This window comes from Spinacia oleracea, chromosome 5 (assembly GCF_020520425.1).
Source record: "Spinacia oleracea cultivar Varoflay chromosome 5, BTI_SOV_V1, whole genome shotgun sequence".
In the NCBI taxonomy this organism is placed as follows: domain Eukaryota; kingdom Viridiplantae; phylum Streptophyta; class Magnoliopsida; order Caryophyllales; family Amaranthaceae; genus Spinacia; species Spinacia oleracea.
The window spans coordinates 49,218,820-49,244,038 of NC_079491.1; the positions used below are offsets into that span (position 1 = coordinate 49,218,820).

At 39.8% G+C, this 25,219-nt stretch overlaps 1 non-coding gene across 1 annotated transcript; it reads left to right on the plus strand.

Moving 5' to 3' along the window:
• The first annotated feature begins 9,894 nt into the window (after nucleotides 1-9,894).
• On the plus strand, nucleotides 9,895-10,001 carry LOC130462357 (small nucleolar RNA R71). The gene has a single exon (XR_008922451.1). It is a non-coding gene; the product is annotated as a small nucleolar RNA R71 (small nucleolar RNA).
• The last annotated feature ends 15,218 nt before the right edge of the window (nucleotides 10,002-25,219 follow it).

Genomic DNA, 25,219 nt, shown 5'->3' on the forward strand with positions numbered 1-25,219 from the left:
AACAGCCATAGGTTCCCTTGTGATCCCTGCTGTGGAGATCCCTCAACGTACATCCAAGGGAGCAGAGATTGAGAATTCGGGGGACGTTTACTAATACGGGGAGTGCCCATCATTAGCCCACGCGGCGCGGTCCTTACTAGTTCAATTGTCGACGATGATGGGACATGAATTATGCTACATTACTACTCTTGATTGATTTTAATGCACAAATATTACTAAACAGATGTCAAAACGCTGATTTAGATTAATTTAAGGTGCTTAACAATAAACCGATTTGTCCAAGTAATATCTAATTTAGGCGTGGGAAATATAACATATTAAAGTTAGAAGATTTATTGACAGGCTAAAGTCGTATTACCTAATCAAAAATAACCTAAGGTCCACTAGCTAGGTAGCAAGGGAAGTCAGGATCGAATCCACAGGGAAACAATGTTCTTTTCTACTATTAATCAACTAAATTAGACTATTGGGAAACAAGAATTGGTTGGTTTGTATGCTAAGACCACGAACGATAATTACACAATTAAGAATTCAGGAATTAAAGGATCTAGGGCATAGGTTCACCAACAAATGACAATCCAAGACGATAAACAATCACAATAATCAACAAAACAATCAATTAGACTAGCATGCTCTCTCGAATCGATACTAATCATAGACGTAGAATTAACGGGCTCTCGCTACGTATTAATCCTAATTCCACCTATTGACACAAGCCTAAACATCAAATTACATCTCTCGAATCTTAACTTGATATTGCCAAACTACCACAATTAAACCTGCGCAAATCTAATTGTATAGTAATAATAACCAATCAATAGGAATTAATTTCAATGCCAACAATCACAATTATTCAATGTCCCTTCATGCTATTCATGGATCCCCAAACCCTAGAAATTAGACTACTCAAGCATATTAACAATAAGCAAAGCAATTTTCATGATTGAAAACATAATTAAAGCTTAAACAAAGAATTGAAATAAGGAATAATACCTAATTGAAGACCAATGGTAAATGAAAGCTTCAATTTTTGATTGAAAATAAACTAAGTGTTTAGAACAAATTAGAGAGAAAAATTAAGCCTATAGAGATAAAACTAAGTGTTTTAATACTAGGATATGAGATAATGAAGTCCCCCACTAAATTAACAAAGGCTATATTTATAGTTTAGCCTAAAAACATAAGGAAAAACCGGAAAAAAATAAAGAAGGACGCGCGCGCACAGCGCCTTGGGTTGTCGTCGCCCGGTCGGGCGGCTCTCCGCCCGACGGGCGAGAAGCTCGAAGTCCGCCCGACGGGCGAGAAGCTCGAAGTCCGCCCGACGGGCGTAGGGCGACTTTCTGGAAACCTACTCCGCGCGCCCGGTCGGGCGGCTCTCGCCCGTCGGGCGGAGAGCGATTTCTGCTGCTGCTGCTTCTGATGGGCGCCCGGTGGGCACCGGGCGAAACTCCGCCCGTCGGGCGCCCTCCGACGAACTGTTCCTCTGCTTGCTCGCCCGATGGGCGAGGGGCAATCCACCGGGCGGAGGGCTAAGTGATCCGCCCTTCGTCCACAACACCGAGTCTAACTTCCGGGGCTCGATCATGAACATCTAGGGCTCCCGTAAGTCGACAAAAGTCGTCCCGAACTCCCTCGGGATCCTGTAGTGGCCTAAATCATCAAGAAACGGGCCTAAAAAGACCAATTTCTCACTAAGTATTCCTGAAACTCACGGCACACTAAAATACACAGATTAGTACTAAAATGGCTCCTAGGAGCTCATTTGACGCATAAAAGTACTAAAGGACGGGGGTGAAAATATTATATAAAACGCACATATCAAACTCCCCCAAGCTAGATCTTTGCTTGTCCCTAAGCAAAGAAATCATCGATGAACACAAAACCAACTTCACCCCCAACATATTTCAAAATGAACACATAATCCAAGGTAAAATCTAACAAGTATGCACCAATGTCAACCAATCAAGTCCATTCAATTGCTAATCCTCCTTAACAATCGTAACACAAAGCGAACCACAAATGCACAATGGAATTCAAGACTAGTACTCACACACTCGTCACTCATTTATGTGGCGGATAAAAGATGTACCCGTTCGCTCTCCTCCCAACATATAAGTGAACAATGCCCTCCCAAACTTACACACTCGTGTGTCTAGAAAAACATACACTCAACCTAGTAGTCGACTCGAAATGTGTCACGTCATAACTTGCATTGATAAACAACTACTTTCACATTAATACAACTCTATGCACAAAGGTCGGAAGGTCTTTCAAGCTTGTAATGATAGGCTTAGGTAAGGGTGCGGTAAGTTTGGGTAAAATGTGAGCTTAAAGCCTTGGCTTTGGGGAGCATAAATCCTAGAAACAACCGCGATCAATCAACACAATGACCATAATCTCCCACTCAACACATGAATAAAAACAACAAACAACCACACTATACTTTCTTGCCTTGAATTCACAATTGTAACCAATCACTCATGAAGATAAGAAATTGTAATACCGGAGTGACAAAAGCTTTATTCAACTTGAGAATAACGATTTTTTTTTTCTTTCCCTTTTTTTTTTTCTTGCTCAATCTCATTTTTTTTTTCTTTTGGAACCTTCACACAAATTTTTTTATTCTCCTCATCTCATTCATTTTTCATTTCATTTTTTCAACAACAATCATGATAAGAAGAACTTCCCTTTTCAATACTCAATATGCCCAAAATGTATCACACTACAACTCCCTCACCTCACTACTATTAGCTCCCCCAAGCTAGGCTTGGGACTAGTAACCAATGGGGAATTTACGGGCTTGTAATGTGGTTAGTCACCGAATAAATGGCACAAGCACAACATGGGTAGAAAAAGAGGGAACAAATGTATCTAATTTCATCTGAAGGCTACCTAAATAGAAAAATGCCTTCGTCCTTCACAATGTGCATGTATATGAGTCATAAAACATTACTAATAGTTGCAAACCAATACTCAAAATCGACGACACACTAGGAAGCTAACACACATCCTAACCAAGTCAACTAGTCAAGCACCAAGTCCACAAGCAGTTAGTCGGAGTTGACTCATGTTTAGGCATCAAATAAATCGAATATCAAATCATGGCTAACACATCTACATTGCCCATCATCAAATACCAAGAATCAAAACAATTTCCGCTCAAGGGGCACAGGGAAGCATGATATTGTATTCATCGGAACGTATTTTTGTATTTTTTTTTTTCTTTTCAAAGCAATAAACTAATCTAGAAAGCATTAAACACACCAAAGAAACACACAAAAATAAAGAAATACGAAAAGAAAAGAAAAACATACCTAGTATATACAGGTAATGTGAACCCCCCCAAACCAAATCAGACAATGTCCTCATTGGCTCAAGGGTACCGAACCATCATCATCATCAACAGCATCACTGGTGACCTTGGCCATCATCACCATCATCACCATCATCACCATGGCCACCGTGGCCATCTTGGCCACCATAGCCGCTGCTGCCTGCTCCAAACCCCCCGTAGTGGGTGGGCGTGAAGGTGCCCATGGAACCGGGCGCTCCGTACCCCTCTGTGGGGTAAGTAAACTAGGAAGGGTGCTGATGATCTGGGGCAATGTAGCCCTGCCTGGCGTACTGATCATAGAAGGGGAACATAGTCCTCTGGTGATCCGCGGCAAACTCGTGAAAACCGAGCTCAAGTCTGCCCAGCCTCTCATGAATGGCCCCTAACTTCTCCGAAGACCCATGCTCCTCCTGTGGAGCCGGACTACCTCTCTGTCCCGACCCCCTCTCTCTACGCCCTCCCCTCCTGTGGTGGGTGCGAGGCGCGGCCTCGGGATGTGGCTGGGGTTGGGCTAAGGGTGCTGCTTGCTCACCTACATATATGTAATGGGGCTGACCCCTAGTAAAACTGGTGAGCCCGGTGGTGTCCGGGAGAGTAAAGAGAGCGTTCCTTTGGAACATCCATGAGATCTGACCGGGGAGAAGTCCCCCGTACTCAGAGTGCACCCTGTAAAGGCTCCCAAAATACTCAATATCTAATAGGTTGTTTCCCCGGACCGCAGCATGGTCCCTCTCAACAAAGTTTTCCACCGCTACGGCAATGTGGGTGATCAGACCACCCAAAGCAATATCGGTCGAGTAGCGGTGGGTGGCGGTAGTAAGCAGTTGCATGGCCAAGTGATGGGCCAAATTCATCCTGTAACTGTCATCACCATCTAACAAATACCCCCCGAGCACCTCCAACTCCGTGCTCCTCACATTCTCCTTTTGGTCCCTCCCAAAGATTGTAAAAGCCATAAATCTGAACCAAACAAAGGGGACGGGGTGTTGCACGCTAGAGGCGTGCAAATGTTGCATGCTACCGGGATTAAAATCCCCAGTCAATTTCCCCCATACCTCACTATTGTTATGCCCCTCCCCGGGGAACCTGTTATACTCCACATTCAAACCAAAAATAGCACCAAAATCCTTGATAGACAAATCATAATCATTATTGAACAATCTAAAAGAAACTCTAGTGACATCTTTGTAACCATTCTTTCGGACATTAAACGAGCTAAGGAATTCAAGAGTAAGATCCCTAAATGTCAACCTAGTCATGGAAAACATATGTTTCATGCCCACCCCATGAAATAATCTCCTAACATCTCTCTCAATACCCATATCATTCAAAGTTTTCTGACAAATAAATCGAGTAGGGACTACCTTCCGTAGCTTGAGGTGTGCAATGCGGGTTTGTTGCTCCTCACTAGCGACAATCATGTTCGGGAAAGCTGAATCCGGTGCAAATTGAGGTGGTGGTGGTGGACGGCTTGTGGAAGCCTCCTCTTGTCTCCTTGTTGCTCCCGTGCAAGTTCTTTTTGGCCTTGAACCCATTGTTGAAGATGATTTTGAGTTTTCAAATTTTTTTGGTGAAATTGGGTTTTTTGTGGAGAGTGAGGAAGAGTGAAAATTGTTTGGTGGAGGTTGAAGAGGATGTGATGAGGATGATTTTGGTGTGTAGCTTGATGAATTTGAGTGAGAGATGAGGGAGATATGGAGAGTTGAAGTTCTTAGGGTTTGGGGTTTAATGGAGTATGTGAGAGAATGAAGAAGATGATTGAGAGGTGAAGTGAAGATGAATAGAGGAGCCCGTGCTCTTTTAATCTGATTTTCTCCTTTCGCCCGACGGGCCAACAGCTCGTAAGCCGCCCGACGGGCACAGGTCCGCCCGTCGGACGAAAGGCGACACTTGAGTATTTTTCTCCGCGCGCCCGGTCGGGCGACTATCGCCCGTCGGGCGTATGGCGACACTTCCAAAACTCTGCGCACGCGCCCGGTCGGGCGCTCCTCGCCCGTCAGGCGTAGGGCGACACTTCCATCAGCTCCGTAGTGAGCCGCCCGTCGGGCGGCTTGGCTGCCCGTCGGGCGAACAGAGATTTTTCAATTCTTTCTCTGCGCGCCCGGTCGGGCGGCTATCGCCCGTCGGGCGGTTTGCGATTTTTGCTCCTACGGATTTTTTCTATCTTTTCGTGCTTAGAAGCTGAACCTGTACATCATTAAACACCGTATGCCCATAGAGTATCATCTAGCTTATCGCTCCAATCCTTCCTAGACTTCGCCACCACTTTCTCAAGGATAGATTTGATCTCTCGGTTGGAGACCTCAACTTGACCACTCGTCTGAGGGTGGTAGGCTAGTCCAGTGCGGTGATAAACTCCATACTTGCGCAGGAGCGCATCCAGATGCTTCTCATGGAAGTGTGACCCTCCATCACTGATCAAAGCGCGCGGAACCCCAAATCTAGGAAAAATGATCTTCTTGAACAGGGAGATGACTGTCTTAGCATCGTTAGTAGGTGAGGCAACGGCTTCCACCCACTTTGACACATAATCTACAGCAACAAGGATATACAAGTTACCCTTGGACGATGGGAATGGTCCCATATAATCAATTCCCCATACATCAAAAATCTCAACCTCAGGGATCCCGTTCTGTGGCATCTCATACCTCCTCGAAATAGTGTCGGCCCTCTGGCACGCATCACAAGCCATAATAAAATCCTGTGCATCCTTGAACATAGTAGGCCAGTAAAAACCACATTGTGACAACTTAGCGTTTGTTTTAGACGGTCCATGGTGACCACCATAAGGTGAAGAATGACACCTACTGATAACACCTTGAACTTCCCATTCTGGAATACAACGCTTGTACAACCCTTCAGCAGTCTCACGAAACAAATAAGGGTCGTCCCAAAAGTAGAACCGGACATCATGTAGGAATTTCTTCTTCTGTTGGTATGACAGATCGGCCGGAAGAATTCTTCCTACAATGTAGTTAGCAAAATCTGCGAACCATGGTGACTGACTGGCAAGTGCAAGTAAATGATCATCCGGAAATGAATCATCAATCGGTGTAGATCCCTTACCATCGTCATACCTCAATCTAGACAAGTGATCTGCAACCACATTCTCAGCCCCTTTCTTGTCGCGGATCTCTAGATCGAACTCCTGTAGCAATAGTATCCATCGAATAAGCCTAGGCTTGGCTTCCTTCTTAGAGAGCAGATACTTAAGGGCCGCATGATCAGTATGGACTATCACCTTGGATCCAATCAGATAGGTGCGGAATTTATCCAAGGCATAGACTATAGCTAGAAGCTCCTTCTCAGTAGTAGCATAATTAACTTGAGCTTCATCTAAGGTCTTACTTGCATAATAGATGGCATGTAAAACCTTCTCCTTTCTCTGACCCAGGACTGCCCCAACTGCATAATCACTTGCATCACACATTATCTCGAACGGAAGATCCTATTCGGGAGAACGAATGATGGGAGCCGAAATCAGTGCCTGTTTAATCCTGTCAAAGGCTTCAAGACAAGCATCAGTAAACACAAACGGGGCATCCTTGAGGAGGAGCTGGGTAAGTGTTTTAACAATTTTAGAAAAATCCTTGATAAAGCGGCGATAAAACCCCGCATGACCAAGAAAACTTCTAACACCCTTCACATTAACTAGAGGGGGTAATTGTTCAATCACTTGGACCTTAGCTCGATCCACCTGAATGCCCTTATCAGATATCAAATGCCCCAAAACCACCCCTTCAGTAACCATGAAATGACACTTTTCCCAGTTCAAGACTAAATTGCACTCTTCACATCTTTTCAAAACTTTAGTCAAATTTAGCAAACAAGAATCGAAAGAAGTACCATAGACGCTAAAATCATCCATAAACACTTCCATGATAGACTCAATAAAATCAGAAAAGATACTCATCATGCAACGTTGGAAAGTAGCAGGTGCATTACACAGACCAAAAGGCATCCTACGATATGCAAAGGTACCATAGGGACAGGTGAAGGTGGTCTTTTCCTGGTCGTCCGGATGTATGGAAATTTGAAAGAAACCGGAATAACCATCCAGATAACAGAAAAACTTGTGACAGGCTAGCCTTTCTAACATTTGATCAATGAAGGGAAGGGGAAAATGGTCCTTTTTAGTAGCAACATTAAGACGCCTATAATCAATGCACATGCGCCAACCTGTGACTACCCTAGTTGGTATTAACTCATTTTTTTCATTCCTCACCACAGTTGTCCCCCCTTTCTTAGGCACTACCTGAACGGGACTCACCCACTTAGAATCAGACACAGCATACACTATACCCGCATCAAGCAATTTCATAACTTCAGCTTTTACAACATCTTGCATGACAGGGTTCAAACGACGCTGGGGTTAGATGCATGGTTTATGATTCTCATCTAGATGTATCCTATGCATACAAAAGTCAGGGCTAATACCCTTTAAATCATCAATACTGTACCCAATGGCCTTTTTGTGCCTTTTCAACATAATAAGAAGTTGGGATAACTGGTCTGCATCAAGTGCAGTACTGACGATCACAGGGCAAAGTTGTTCATTATCTAAAAACGCATACTTAAGGTTAGCAGGAAGAGACTTAAGTTCGGGTTTCTTTACCTCTTTAACAGAACGAACCGGCCGAACTAACCTCTTCAATTTGATGCTCTCCGGCTCAGATTCTCCACCATTAAGAGCCAACTCCAGAGCATCCACTTCAGCACTCCAAGAACTGCTATCACCTGCAGAAGACTCACAACAAAGCACTGCCTCCAAAGGGTCTCTTTCGAGAGCTTGGGAGACGTTATCACGAGTAATAAGGTCAACTACATCTATGCGATAGCATTGTTCCTCCTCTAGCATGGGACTTTTTAAAGCACTGTTTAGATTGAAAGTCACCTTATCATCCCCAACAGACAATGTCAATTTCCCACTTTTAACATCAATTACCGCCCCCGCCGTGTGAAGGAAGGGTCTACCTAAGATTATGGGAATTTGAGAATCCTCCTGCATGTCTAATACTACAAAGTCTACAGGTATATAGAATTTACCTACTCTAACAGGGACGTCCTCTAAAACACCTAAGGGGTATTTGACAGAACGGTCGGCCATTTGTAGAGTGATATTGGTAACCTTAAGCTCACCCATATTCAGTTTAGTACAGACAGACAAAGGCATGACAGACACACTAGCACCTAGATCACATAAAGCTTTATCAATAAATACGGTGCCAATGTTACATGGGATGGAAAAACTCTCGGGGTCCTTAAGTTTAGGTGGAGACTTGTTTTGCAAATAAGCACTACATTCCTCAGTAAAAGCTACAGTCTCTACCTCACAAAAAGCACGTTTTCTGGTCAAAATATCTTTCATGAATTTAGCATAAGCAGGAACTTGTAAAATTAATTCAGTAAAAGGAACCGTTACCTGCAAATTTTTTACCACTTCTAAGAATCTGCCAAACTGCTTGTCTAGCTTATTCTTGAGTTGTCGGTTTGGGAAGGGGAGTGCAATAGGTGGTACTTGTATATCCGCCCCCTTCTTAACCGCAGTTGTAGCCTCATTCTCATTGACTACCTTTTCAGCTGGTTCCTTTTCACCCATAACTATCTTCGGGATTTCCTCACTGACCAGATCACTAGCAGACACCCCGGAATCAACCTCAACCGGCATAGAAGGACCATCATAATCCCTACCACTCCTCAATGTAATTGCATTAGCAGTCTCCCTATTTTCGGGCTGTGAAGGAAGTTGGCCTGGTGGCCTCCCTGCAATAGTAGTAGCCATCTGTGCCAACTGTGTATCAATGATCTTGTTATGAGCAGTAAGAGCATCGATTTTTGCATCCTTTTCACTTAGAGATTTTTGCATTTGTAACATCATGTTTCTCATCTCTACTAGCATAGGGTCAGGCTGTGTGGCTTAAGGTTGTGGTTGTGGGGGTGATGTGTGTTGTCTAGAGAACCCAGGTGGCCCACTAGACTGTTGGTTGTAGTTGTTTCGGGGTTGGTAAGATTGTTGGTGTGGGGGTTGATATGGTTGTGGTGGTGGATGTTGAACTTGGTGAGGGTTTTGGATATTGTTGCTCCTGTAGGAAAGCAGAGGGTTATTTTTGTAGCCCTCATTGTAAGAGTTGGAGAATAGGTTGTTTTGTTTGTAGGATTGAAATGCATTACATTGTTCAATAGAGCTTCTACATTCCTGTGCATAATGACCAGACATTCCACAACTTTCACAAATAGTAGTAGGTTGGGCACTCATAGCAGCTACACTAACAGGTTGGGCAGATTGAGCATTGGCCGCTTGCATATTATCGAACTTATAATGTAAAGCAGTCAATTGGGCAGTTAATTGTTCAATAGAATTTAAATCATGCTTACCACCCCTGTTAGATAGACCTCTAGGATTTCCATACTGGGCATTGTGAATGGCTATCTCCTCAATCACCTCCATAGCTCTAGGCACCTCAAGTTGCATGAACCTCCCACTGGCAGCTGAATCCAACAAACATCTAGACTCATTGCCCAGACCATTATAAAACTGCTGAATCAAGAACCAATCTTCCAAACCATGGTGCGGGCATTCTCTTTGCAAATCCTTGAATCTCTCCCAAACCTCGAACAAACTCTCATCCGCTTGTTGTGAGATACCTAATATTTGACCCCTCAGACGAGCCGTTTTCTCGGGTGGAAAATATTTAACATAAAAAGCAAGAGCCAAGGATTCCCAATTATTGATTTTCAAAGCCGCCCGATTCAACCCATTAATCCACAGTTTAGCTTTCCCACTCAAAGAGAACGGGAAAAGTATCTCCATAGTCTGCTCCGGAGTCAATCCCTTTTGCTTGATGGTGGAGCAATATTGGATAAAGGACTGGATATGAAGATTCGGATCTTCACCTGGTTCCCCACCGTACTGGCGTCTCTCGATCATGTTAATCAATGCAGGCTCAATCTTGAAGGTCTCAACTGCAATAGAAGGCATGATCGCCTTTGGTAGCACGGACAGACTTGGCTTAGAATAGTCCGTAAGCCGTGGGGTAGGTGGCGGTATCAGATTTTCGTCACCCATCTCTATCTCTGAAACTGAATCTGTATCTGAAGGAAAAAGATCGCCAATATTATGATCAGAATCAGAGTAATTCCTACACTGTGCAATGAAAGTTCTTCGTCTACGAAAGGTTCTTTCGGGCTCAGGATCGAATGGAGTAAGATTACTAGTACCTACGGTCCTGGGCATAGACAAAGACTACAAAACAATGTGAGATCCGGTCTCAAGGAACGTGAGTTCCTTGAGTAGTAACAAACAATAATCTAGGATAAGCAATCAACAACAGAAAATAAAACCGTCTCCCCGGCAACGGCGCCAAATTTTGACAGGCTAAAGTCGTATTACCTAATCAAAAATAACCTAAGGTCCACTAGCTAGGTAGCAAGGGAAGTCAGGATCGAATCCACAGGGAAACAGTGTTCTTTTCTACTATTAATCAACTAAATTAGACTATTGGGAAACAAGAATTGGTTGGTTTGTATGCTAAGACCACGAACGATAATTACACAATTAAGAATTCAGGAATTAAAGGATCTAGGGCATAGGTTCACCAACAAATGACAATCCAAGACGATAAACAATCACAATAATCAACAAAACAATCAATTAGACTAGCATGCTCTCTCGAATCGATACTAATCATAGACTTAGAATTAACGGGCTCTCGCTACGTATTAATCCTAATTCCACCTATTGACACAAGCCTAAACATCAAATTGCATCTCTCGAATCTTAACTTGATATTGCCAAACTACCACAATTAAACCTGCGCAAATCTAATTGTATAGTAATAATAACCAATCAATAGGAATTAATTGCAATGCCAACAATCACAATTATTCAATGTCCCTTCATGTTATTCATGGATCCCCAAACCCTAGAAATTAGACTACTCAAGCATATTAACAATAAGCAAAGCAATTGCATGATTGAAAACATAATTAAAGCTTAAACAAAGAATTGAAATAAGGAATAATGCCTAATTGAAGAACAATGGTAAATGAAAGCTTCAATTTTTGATTGAAAATAAACTAAGTGTTTAGAACAAATTAGAGAGAAAAATTAAGCCTAGAGAGATAAAACTAAGTGTTTTAATACTAGGATATGAGATAATGAAGTCCCCCACTAAATTAACAAAGGCTATATTTATAGTTTAGCCTAAAAACATAAGGAAAAACCGGAAAAAAAATAAAGAAGGACGCGCGCGCACAGCGCCTTGGGTTGTCGTCGCCCGGTCGGGCGGCTCTCCGCCCGACGGGCGCAGGGCTGCCCGACGGGCGTATGGCGACTTTCTGGAAAGCTTCTCCGCGCGCCCGGTCGGGCGGCTCTCGCCCGTCGGGCGGAGAGCGATTTCTGCTGCTGCTGCTTCTGATGGGCGCCCGGTGGGCACCGGGCGAAACTCCGCCCGTCGGGCGCCCTCTGACGAACTGTTCCTCTGCTTGCTCGCCCGATGGGCGAGGGGCAATCCACCGGGCGGAGGGCTAAGTGATCCGCCCTTCGTCCACAACACCGAGTCTAACTTCCGGGGCTCGATCATGAACATCTAGGGCTCCCGTAAGTCGACAAAAGTCGTCCCGAACTCCCTCGGGATCCTGTAGTGGCCTAAATCATCAAGAAACGGGCCTAAAAAGACCAATTTCTCACTAATTATTCCTGAAACTCACGGCACACTAAAATACACAGATTAGTACTAAAATGGCTCCTAGGAGCTCATTTGACGCATAAAAGTACTAAGGGACGGGGGTGAAAATATTATATAAAACGCACATATCATTTATATTAGGGGGAAATAAATAAAAATGTAGATTCAAGTTACAGCAAAGAGTAGGTTTTACTGCGGTTCTCAGGAACACCTACCACTTGACTTTACTAGCTTTCCGCTTGGCTTTAGAATTTTCCGATGACTGACTAAATGTGGGACGGGAATCTTCCAGAGTTTTGAGTATTTTAGGCTTAAAGATTGTGTTTAGGCTTCAGCAGCACTTCGACAGTATTCAGGCTATTAGGCGGTCGTGCTGGCAGGGTCTTCTTAACAGGGCAGACACACGAATACGGGACAGAGAAAAGCTTCGGTCAATACTCAAACTTAAGGGTTTAGGATTAGGAATGTGTGTTATTTTCCTGTTTTCAGAGGCCTTATTTATAGTAAAATAAGCTAGAATAAGATAAATCTTCGAAATGGGAATTTTCCAACTGAGATCTGTGCAGCGCTAGAAAATTCCAGCGCTTGGATCAGGAGCGCTGGTTATTTCTACTGCTTGCACTTTGAGCGCCAGAATTGTTCTGGTGACAGCTGGATCAATTCTATCTTTTGCGTGATTGTGTAAGAGACAAACTGTAGCGCTGGAATATAACAATGCTCAAGGTTTGAGCACTGAAAATTAGTGATGCTTAGAATGCCAACGCTGGAATTTTCCTGCGCTGGTGTTTTAGTTCACTTTTCCAGTCTTATCGGTTCTTTGCCGAGTCTTACTCACGTTTTCCATCTTAGGAAATTGAGTTGGGATGCAACTCTGAGCCTTTATACAACGATAAATCATAATGCAATTTAAACACTAGCTTAGATATTTTATCTTATACGGTTGCTATTCTGGGCAGCATTCAAGCATAGTCGTTACTACAAATAGTAGTTTCTAAAAATGGAAATATGGTTTACAGAATATCAGTCAGTCATGGATTGTTCGCGGCATATTTTAGGAAAGCTTTTTAGGAAATCTTAGTCAAGGGGTGTTTGGTTTCATTATCGAACACGCTATGTCGGGCCTGGGGACAAATGTAGGCGTCTACAATTAGCCCCCACTTGATTGAGCCTGGACAAGACGACAATCAAAGTATTAGGAGACGGAGTGCGTCTGGGACCTAGTTTGGTTAAACTAAGTCCGAGCGAGGGTCTCACGAGCCCCCGAGTGATAACATTTGACTGAAGGGTCATCACTAAGAATGTCAATAGTTCCCTCACGAGTCATTGGGAGCCTACTGACTTGAACAGACTTCTCACAGAGCCATTGAAGACGTTCAACTGGTAGAACAGAGTTTTTTGAAAACAGACACTTAGCTCGACTTTTTAAGGACAAAATGCTAGATACGGAATGGGATATAGACCACATAATACGAAAAATGAAATAACAAAATACGAAATAATGACATTTTTAAGCAAGGATGAATAAACCTAAACGGAATCCGGAATACGGATTACAAAATCGCGACATTTTTAAGCAAGGCATGAATAAACCTAAACGGAATCCGGAATACGGATTACAAAACCGGGACATTTTTAAGCAAGGAATGAATAAACCTAAATGGAATCCGAAATACGGATTACAAAACCGCGACATTTTTAAGCAATGAGTGAATAAACCTAAACGGAATCCGGAATAAGGATTACAAAACCACGACATTTTTTAACAAGGAATGAATAAACCTAAATGGAATCCGGAATATGGATTACAAAACTGCGACGTTTTTAAGCAAGGAATGAATAAACCTAAACGGAATCTGGAATGAAAAACCGCGACATTTTTTAGCAAGGAATGAATAAACCTAAACGGAATCCGGAATACGGATTACAAAACCGCGACATTTTTTAGCAAGGAATGGATAAACCTAAAAGGAATCTGGAATACGGATTACAAAACTGCGACATTTTCTAGCAAGAAATGAATAAACCTAAATGAAATCCGGGATACGGATTACAAAAAAAAATGCGACATTTTTAAGCAAGGAATGAATAAACCTCGAAACGGAATGCGGGATACGGATTACAAAAAATTTCAGAATACGGATTATTTTTTCGAAAATGAGTTTCAGAATTTTCTTTGTTTTTTTAAAATAAAATAACCGTCACCTAAATGAGTTACGGTGAATCGGAAATGCAGTTGCCTGTTAGTGGGCCGCGAGAATATAAAATTTTTGAAATACCGTTACTTTTCCGCGGGAAGCAAAACGGAACAAGGTTAGGCGGTTTATTTGATGAGAAATGGGGCTGAATGGCCCAACATTTTTGTCGGAGTGGAATAAATGTACGCTGAAAAATTTCAGCACTTGAATTTGAGTGCTGAAATTTTCCAGCGCTTGATTTTGAGCGCTGGAAAATTCCAGCACGCATTTTCTTTAAATACGAACAGCGCAGTGGCAGTTCGCCATTTCTGCTGCTTGCTTGTTCGCGATTTTCTCACTCTCTCTCACTCGTTCTTCGTCGTTTTTGCACGATTTCTTCACCAAAATTGCTCCCAAGTTGATCTAAATCACATATATGTAAGTAATTTTGATTTTATCTTGCATTTTGGTTTAATTTTGAGTAGAAATTCGTATGATATTTCATGCCCAAATTGAATTGGGGTTTTTTATATTTTCCCCAATTTCTTGCAATTGTTAGCTTGCATGTTATGTTTATAACATGTATGAGTGCCTAAGCATGTTAATTTCTGCAAGTATGTTGATTTTGGGTAATTTTGAACTTGTTCAAAATTAGCCCCCAAGTGTGCATACGAATTGATATTGGAATGCAATTTAGGTGTTTTTGGTGCTTTTCTTGCGGTCTACATGGTCTATAGATGATAGAAAATGCATGATTTTGATGTTCAGAAAACTGAATGTAGTTGTAAAACTGAATGGTGACTCCTACAGACCAGTAAAAAGACGCTAACACCCACAGTCCGTTCCACTTAAACTTAATATGATTGCCACATCCCGTGGGAAAGTCGTTCGAGTCGATTCCATAGGAAAAGTGCGCTCGTACTATTATTTGACCCCCTCACAGTGGCGACTCCGCTAGGGAAAATTTTGAAGTACTTTTATAAATAGTTCGTCGGTGATGAAGTTATATGGAAGAAACCGAACGATAGGCCGCATTTACTTCATTATTAAGTTGGGACGACCTGAAGTATTCAACATGACGAATGATCGCGACCGAACCGCATACCAATCTTGGCTTCCTTGGCATGTTACATCTCGAGAGCTCTGAATAAGGACACCTTCCATCCCACGAGGGTGCACATGCTTCGAATGTTGTCAACTCGGCACGTCCGCAAAGTAGTACATCCCCAAATCAAACCTCTTATCTCCTAGGTCCATTCTCGGTACATGTCACTCTAGTGTGTACCGGATAGGCCTTGATAAATTTCTTTCATGAACCCAGCTACTTTGACCGAGGCGTGTCAAGAATTGGCGATAGGTTTGGTACGTTTTTGACACCCATCCTATTTTACCATAGAGACTCGGCATAAACTAAATGCGCATCCGTATCTGAATTCATGCTTGTAGTTAGTTTTGTGTAGAAATCTAATATGCTATGTGAAACTAACTAACCAGCCACATAGTTTAGGGTCAAGAACGCTGTTAAAATCAATAAAAACGCATAAAAACATCAAAAAACGAATAAAATCTACAAATGGTACAATCAGAATTATACATTCTGCAGTCCTAGAACATGCGCCAGAAATATTCATCGCCTACCAAAGGCGCGCTACAAATTTTCAATGCGCCTCTTCAAAGCGCTAGAAAATTGCAGCGCATAGTGCTAAAATACCAAAACATAAATCGGTCAAGCACCAGAGTTTAGCAACGCTTGACTGGAATGCGCCATTAAAAAACAGTGTTTCCCACAACAGCGCTACAAAATTCTAGCGCCACCTTTTTTATTTCGTGCAATTAAGTCTGTACTGTTGGAAGTCTAAAAAAAATTAGGTTTGATATTCATTCGAATGATTCAAAAGACGAAAATACGCATATGCCTTAAGAATTACATATGTCTGGCTGAAAATATCTACCTTAAACGCGCATATTCAAAATTGCGCCGAAGCCTGAAGGTCGTTTCATCGAATTAAGCTTAATCGAATGGTCATGAATACTAACCCAAATTGGAATTTACAAATCAAACCCAAAAGATAATTTCTGGACAAACCTGTTATTGTTAGGTACCATAAATCTACTAAAAACAGCTCTTGACCTTGTTTAGTTAAGTTACATGTGCATTAAAATCAACTAAGATTAGTAATATAGTCTAACGAATGTCCCGTTCGTCGTCATGTTCAACTAGTAAGGACTGCCTCGTGGGCTAATACCGGGCACTCCCCGCATTAGTAAACGTCCCCCGAACACTCAATCTCTACTTTGTTGGATGTAAGTTGGGCGATTTCCATAACAGGGATCACAAGGGAATCTATGGTCGTTGGGGTCGAATACGCTTGATGTAGCTCCGGCTTTACTAGCGTATCATGATAACCGGGTTTTTTCAGTTTTCTTAAATGTAGTTGTAAAACTGAATGGCGACTCCTACGGACTAGTAAAAAGAGGCCAACGCCCACAGTTAGTTCCGCTCTTATACTTAATATGATTGCCACATCCCGGGGTAACCACCAAGAGTTATGTTTGATGACAATGAATAGCAAGGGTATTGTTTGTTGTGGAATGTTTCACCACCAGCAATCATGCATTTCCAACGATCAAGACCTTTGAAGAGAGCATCCTATATTTTTTTTCTTTGTTTCAATTTGGTGTGTAAGAACTAGTAGTGCTCAACTTGTTTGTATTTTACTCCCTCTCTCCTGGAATACTCACTCCGGTTTCACCGCCACATAGTTTAAGACAATTTGATTGACTTATTATTTAATTGGGTGGTAAGTGATAGTGGGGTATATTATTTTAATATAGTTAGTGAAAATTGAGATGAGGGAGGGAGAATGGGGGGTGGGGGTGTATGGGACCTCAAAATAAATTGTGAGGGAGAGGTGGGGGTGGGAGGTTTCGGGGGTTGAACTTTTTAATGTTTTTTTAGGAAGTAGGAATATAGGTGAAGGGATGGAAGGTGGGTACAAATTCGTGGATACCGCACCGCACCCGTTCCAGTTGGGGGAGGGATGGGTAGAACTTTAGCGTGTAGTAGGCGGGTGTGGATATGAAAATCCATACCCGTCATGGGTAGCGGGTAGGTGGTGGCTTTAAGCTCATACCCGCCTACCCGCTCCGTATCCAACCGCCCGTGTCCTACCCGCCTGCCCGTCATTATACCCGCATGCTTTGTTTTTATTTTACAACTTCACTATAACCCATATTAATATAGGCCCATTTGGATGCAAAACACTAATTTCTTATTTAGTCACATTGCCGCACTCACGCCTCCCTCTCTTCAGTCTTCACTCTTGTACTCTTGTTTCCCTTTTTATCTCTCCTATTCTCCTACTTTATGTAACACCCTAATAATTCCTTGATTTTTATAAAACATTTTCCAACTTAAAACAAAGGAATTACCAAGATATTACCGCCACCATGATAACAGCTAAGGCTATTTACCAGAATTACGCAGCGGAAATAAACTAACTTTCAAAACGTATTAAATAGTTAATGGTCATAAAACAACTTGGGACCATCAAGGCCCAAAAACCAACATTAAATAGTTTAGAAAATCCATTAACTAAGTTTCAAACCATAATAGAAATAGTCATGACTATAATTCAGAAATAGAGTTTATAAATGGAAAGATGAAATAGTCTCTCATCACTATTCCCATGATAACTTCTCCCGCAAGTTATCTCTACCAACCTACTTATTAAAATCTACTCCCCAACAATGCAAGTGCAATGATGGATCATCATAGGGTCATTAACGCGAAGGCCATGACCGAAAGACATGAAACACGAAGACAGCGAGAGCTGAGTACGAACAAGCTAGAATGAAATTCTAGTCTAACATGCTTCACTCAACAATAAAGATAATCCTTGACACGACTCTTAACTCAAGTAAATCAATTAATCGTGAAAACATACTCAAGACTTGACACGACTCTTAACTCATTGATTATTAAGAATTTAGCTTCGGACGGGTAAAATAGATTAACAAAAACCCACTGAGGGAAACAAGACCACTAAGTGAAATTGAGGGTGTTGGGAGCCCACCAAACACCAAATAATATAGAGTCGGGCTTTCTACAGACAGTCTGGCCATACCGTCAGAATTCCTAGGCATTTAATAAGCGAATAACCAAAAGAATGAAACAACGTCTTGTATAATTCAAGGAGTACGAGTTTCTCTGGCACGACTCCCCCCATTGTTCATACTCAAGGTATATACGTTCCAAGAGTTTTGAAGCTCATTCGGGTTGCGCTTTACGTTATTTAGTATATTAAGTTCAAGACTCAACCCAAAGACATAACTCACAAGTAATTCAATAATTACACACATGAATACTTAAACAATGACACTTCATTTTAATCCTTTAGGACTTGTGATCAAACATAGGACTCCAGTGAATTTATTCCATAGTTCCATCTCAAAACACTGTTGAGACGACCCAGCATTGTTCTTTCTAACATGTGGGATGTACCCTTAGCACGATTAGTCCTTAGTTCAATTCACACAAACTCTTTAAATGTATTATACACTTGCGGTAGAATAAACGATGCACTGAGGCAATATTCAATAGGCTCATTGTATGCTAGACATCCCGTACAATAGCATAATCATAATAACTTGCATGCAAAACACTCATACATGCATACCAATTTGAACAATATGCTTGACATAATTCATTGATTATAAAACTCCACAACATGATAGTTCAACATCATTTATAAAGCATTAATCAATCCATAACATGCTCATTCACATAGAATCAATAACAATTCTCACATGGTTGTTCCCACACCAAACATGAATTCACAACACTTAAGTTCACATGATTCACAATAAATATACTTCATAAAGTCCTCATGGGATGGGTGGTCACCCTAGTCTTGTACGTACCCGGAATACCTAAGTACGGGGGCCACTACGCGAATCACGACTCACTAGAAATCAACTCCTATAAACAGTACAAAGGAGAAACTTAATTATTATTCATGTTTGCTAAATTTCCAGCAACTATTTAAGAATCTAAAACCCTTGGTTTATTTAGAAATTAATCGTTATTCGTTAATTTAATAGTCTCAAATAGTCAACTCAAGTCCTAGCATAAAAACATTGAATTTTGACCTTAAAAATCATTAAAAATCAACACTTTAAGCTTTATAATAAATCTGATAATTTAAGTTGATTCTCATAATTTAAATCGTCATTAAATCATGTGAATCAATCGCTTGAACAATCAAAATTAAAAATCCTACTAATAGGTCATTAATAAAATCATGTTTTAACCTTAAAAATTGACACTTTGGTTAACCCTTAAATCTGAAAATAATAATTCTTTTTGAATTGAAATCAATCTCATCAATTCAAATACGAAGTATTAAAACAAGGTGTTCATAACCGATTCCATCAACTTAAATCCAAATAATTAAATAATCGCAATTAAATAATTAAAACAATTTAAAAACTGAAATTTGAAAGTTAAAAGTATACGATTTGATTATCAACAATAACAACATACACACACACACACGAAAACTGTGGTGCGTGTGTGTCCTTGGCGCAACGCAGCAACACACGAGCACAACAGCTCGGCATAAGCAGCAGCGGCACAAGCAACAGCATGAGCAACGCGGGGCGGGGGCTGCGCGCTGCGTGGGCGAGGGATGTGGGCGCTGGGCGAGAGGGACGCCGAGGGAGATAGGCGCGGGCACTCGGCATAGGCAGCGAACAGCGTTGTGCGCGCTGGGCAGCGGGCTGCGAGGGGCGAGGGCACACGAAGGGCGAGGGTTGCGAGGCTTCATGGGCGTGAGGCACGGGGCAGCACACGAGCAAGGCACGCTCGTGTCTTGGGGCTGAAGGAAAGGGCGGACGAAAAAGAGAGGGGAGAGAAAATTCTGAAAATTAAGTGGGGATTTAATGAAGGGAAGGGGGTATTTATAGGTTCTCATCCCTTCATGGGCTAGGTTTTAGGTTTTAAGGTTGGGCTTGCTTACGGGCTTAATTAATATTAATTCCTTGCAAGCCTTGTTGGGTTTAGATTAAATTAAATTCGTGAAATTTGACTGGGCTTAGATTAAATTAATTCCTTGCAAGCCTTATATCAAATTAAATTCGTTTAATTCCTTAGATTAAATTCCTTAGATTAAATTCGTTTAATTCCTTGCAAGCCTTAGATTAAATTAATTCCTTGCAAGCCTTAGATCATGAAATTTGACTGGGCTTAGATTAAATTAAATTCGTTTTCAAAATACGATCCAACAATTCCCGATTAAATAAATTCGTTGAATTTATTTAATAAAACCCGGTTTTCGTAAATAATTAACAATTATTATTTAAAAATAAAATACATTTAATTCCTAGTAAATGCAATTAAATTCATAAAAATCCTTATAAATATAATAAAAATATATTTATATTTTACGAAAAATACGAGGTATTACACTTTAGTTGTACTTTCTCCGACTACTTCCGTCGAGGTTCATCTTTCGTCGTCCGTGTAGCCGTTGCACCTCCTCCCCTCGTTCATCTCTCACTACCTCAAGGTCAGTTTTATTCGTAAATGAAGTCATTGAGTATTCATCAATTGATAATTTTATGGTTAGATATTTCTTTATTCCATCAATCATAAGCATAAAATTTTTTATAATAACTTGTTGGCCAGTTATTAAATTTTTTGAAAAAGCTATTAAGGTTAACAATAAAATAAAGCATACACATAAATTCGGATATGTTCACAGCCGCACCAAATCAAATAAGATAAAAGAGAGGACCTTGTTTGATAATTTATTCATGTTTCGTATTTAAAAGGTAGAATTTACATATTATTGTTGATCTTTTTATAATTCTTCACTAATCTTTTATGTTTAAGGGTAATGTTAGATATGGGAAGATAAAGTACTTTAATACATCTAACTAATTTTAGATGGTTGGGTGTGATGTTAGATGTAGGGAACACAAGATTGCTTGAATTTTGTTTGGTTTTAGCTTAAATGTATAATTTGGCGCACCCTAGTAATTTGTTTTCTGTATTAATATGTATTTGATTTGTCATCTGCAGCTTTCAATTAATGGACTGTCATTTGTATTATGTTTGTTTGTGTTAATTTCTGGCAATTTTAAAATCTTCTTTTTTTTTTTTTTTTTTTTTTTTCAGGTGGTGGTATTTTAAGGTGTTGAATATATATCCCATGATCTTTAGGATGAGGTTGAAGATAAAGACTATTTAAGATTGAATATGGGAAGTGTGTGTTGATTTAAGTAATTTATGGAGACGTTATTAATTTGGTATTTGTCGTGTTTATGTAATGTACTAATTTAATTCAGAACGTTATAGAAATATTGTTTTATTTTTAGTTTGAGAACTATGGGAATATTCAGAAATATGTTGCATCATGGGTCTTGGATGCCAATTCGTTGTGTATGAGCCTATTAACAGGATATGCTATAAAAAAAATAGAAAGCAAGAATTTATTATATGCGGGTATAGGCGGGTAAAAGCGGTTGGTGGATGTCCACTTGGGTGGTGGAGCGGGTACGTTTTTAGAAATATACCTGCCTAGGCGGGTGTGGATGTGAAAAATATACCCGATGTGGGTGGCAGATAGGTGGCGGGAGTAACTTTATTTGGCGGGTACGGGTACGAGGGAGGGGGTCCTTGTACCCGCACCGCCCAAATGCCATCCCTGTAATAGGTGAGTCCATGGTTAAGTGAGAGAAATGATATAATATTAGTAGTATGTCATTTATAGAAATGGGGAGAGTATTAAGGGATGACTTTATAAGGAAAAGGGTCGAGTATTAAGGGAGGGAGGGAATAGTTTGTATTTTGTTGAACTTTGTTTAAATTAATGAAAATTGAGTTGATGCAAAAAAAACATTTAAAAGGTAATAAACATGGTTTGTTTAAGACTCGAACTCGCTACTTCAAGCACAACAGGGAAATACATCGCTGAATTCTTTCTTCAAATTTTGTAACAACTACTCCTTAAAATTCTCCCCAAAACACGAAAGTAGTGTGTTACCTTCTTTTTTTATATGACACTTGCATAAATGCATCCAAATCCTCATCAAGGAACGAATGCTTAAGAAAAAAGAAATTAGGCTCTACAATGACTATATAACATTACTTCTGAAATATAACTAGTTTAATTTGTTACACTCGTTTCACATAGTGACACATATACATCCAAATTATAATTATCCATACAAGGAAACTAAGTCACTTATTGTCTCACATTTAAAAATATAATCTTGACTGTATATCTTCACACTACATGCCATGGAACTTTAAAAAAAAATGACATTGCTCTTTTCAATTTTGGTTAATCAATTCTACCATGTATTTTTCTCATTAATTCTCGAATGAAACATGAAAAGGAAAATTTCAAAATTTCTGTATAATATCCTTGATCGTTACATTTTATGGTAACTTAAAAAAAATCATAATTTAATCTTTCCACAAATTCGGAGAGTCAATTCTAGTTTAAATATTCTCATTAATCTTTAAGTGAAATGTGGGAAGGGAAAAGGTAGAATTTTGTCTATTATTAGTATGCATGCTTCCCACATACTATGGTAGCAAAAAACAAACTCTTAATTTAACCTCGATCTTTTACTCGAATCTGGTTAGTCAATTTTACTTTATATCTTTCTCAATAATTCTGAAGTGGTAAATAGGAAGGCAAACTTCAAACTTTTCTATATCGATATGCATGCTCGCTACATATTCCTTAGATTCATACATAATAGTTCTTTTCATTCCCCTTTCTCCACCTACTACGGTAACCAAAAAATCATACTTTTTTATTCAACCTCGATCTTTAATTAATCTGATTACTCAATTCTACTTTGCATCATCTCATTAATTCTCAAGTGGAATTAATGTGAGAAGGAAAGATTCAAACTTTTCCTTATTATGCATGCTCGCCACATAGTCACATGCTAAGGTAACCAAATTAAAAAACAAAACTCAAATCCTAATTTAACCTCAATATTTTCCTCGAATCAGGTTATTCGATTCTACTTTATATCTTTCTTATTAATTCTCTTCTTAAACGTGGAAAGGGGAAATTCAAAATTTATTCTATTATTATGCATGTTTTCCACATGTTATGTCTAAAAACAACTCCTAATTAACATCGATATTTTACTCAAATCCAGTTAATCCATTATGCTTTGTATTTTTCTCTTTAATTCTCAAGTGAACAGTGCGGAGGAGAACTTCAAAATTTTCTCTGTTATTATGCATGTTCGCCACATGTTCCTTAGAAACGTACATAACTATACATTTCATTCCTCTTTCACCACATAGGACACATATGAAGGTACTCCAGCTGTTCATTTATGTTCTTCTAGTTGGAATCGGGGAGGGGATTAAGAAAAATGAAATCTTGGTATGATTGAGTGTAAGAGTAACGATTAAATTTAGAAGATTCTACTTTCAGAATAAATTAAAGAGAGAGAAACGAATAAAGAAAAAAAAGGGGGGAGATATTTTATAAAAAGAATCATAAAATAAGGTGGGTAAATGAATTGGGGAGTGAGAATGAATTTAAATAAGGTGGGTGAATGAATTGGGGAGTGAGAATGAATTTAAATAAGGTGGGTGAATGAATTGGGGAGTGAGAATGAATTAAATAAGGTGGGTGAATGAATTGGGGAGTGAGAATGAATTAAATAAGGTGGGTGGGAAAATCAATGAGAATAATTAGTTAGGTGAATGGAATAAAGATAGGATATGGTAGAAAATTAAATGGTAGAATGAAGGTATTTTGGGGGAAAAAATTGTCGAAAAAGGAAATGGTTCACAATGGGGAAAACAAAAGGCAAGGTCAATTCGGAAAACAAGAAGAAATTTTAGGAACGAAGGGAGTAATCAGGGGCGGACCCACTGTGTATAATGGGTAGACAAATGTCTACCCAACTTTTTAATTCAAAAATTGTTATAATAGGCTGAGTTAAAAAAAAAAAAAAAAAAAAAAAAGAAGTTACCTTACTGTTTGCAAAAAGGCTGCACGTGAGTTTGGAATAGCAAGGTAAAAGTCTGTAGTTAAATCTTGGGAGTTGGGACCACAATAATACTTAAATTAATAATATAAAAAAAAGTAAAATATAAAAAGTAGGTTTATTAATTCACTTTTGCAGGATTGTTGTCACGCAAAGTTCAAAAAAATCAATAGTTAGGTTTTTCGTGTACTGTCCTTGTCCATTAGACCATTGAGCATTTGAGGCTTTGAGCCGCAGACCTGCAGAAAGTCAGAATCGCACAGTAGAGGATAGACGTACAGTCGCTCAAGCAGTCAAGCGTCAAACTTGATACAATTACTCCGAATACGTTACTCATTAGGTACAATTACTTACCGAATTATTCAATTTTAAATTGTTTATTTCAAATTTAATAGATGTATTTGTTACATCCGTAGACAATTTTGGTATATCTTTAAAATCGTACAATTATAATGTAATTGTGAACGGTGAAATTGGTAAAATTTAATCATTGTAATTAGTACTCCGTATTGCTTTTTGACGGAAAGAGAAAGTAGTATTGACGTACAGTGAATTTTTCGGAATACGGTTTTTGTTTAATTTGGGTATTTTGTTGTCTATTGATTTTAGTAAGGAGTATATAAGTCACGCGGCGATTTGTGAACTGATGATTTTTAGTGAATAGTTAAATTTATATATTTTACACTATTATTTAGATTGATTTAGTTTTTCCTTTTATTGTTGTACACTTACAATTATAGTTTACTATATAGAATTATAAACAAATATATAAAGTAGAATAACTTTAAACATATTGCTAACTTCGTTTTTTTATTCTGTTAATTATGCAAGGTTCAAAACTCGAAACCGATTAAAATTAAAGATGAGTGATTATAATGCATCAAGAAAGAAGAACAAGGGAAATAGTACGTTAGATGCATATTTTCAGAAAAAAAGGAGGACACAAGAGGATAATACATCATCTCCAATTGCCACTCAAAATCAAAACGAGA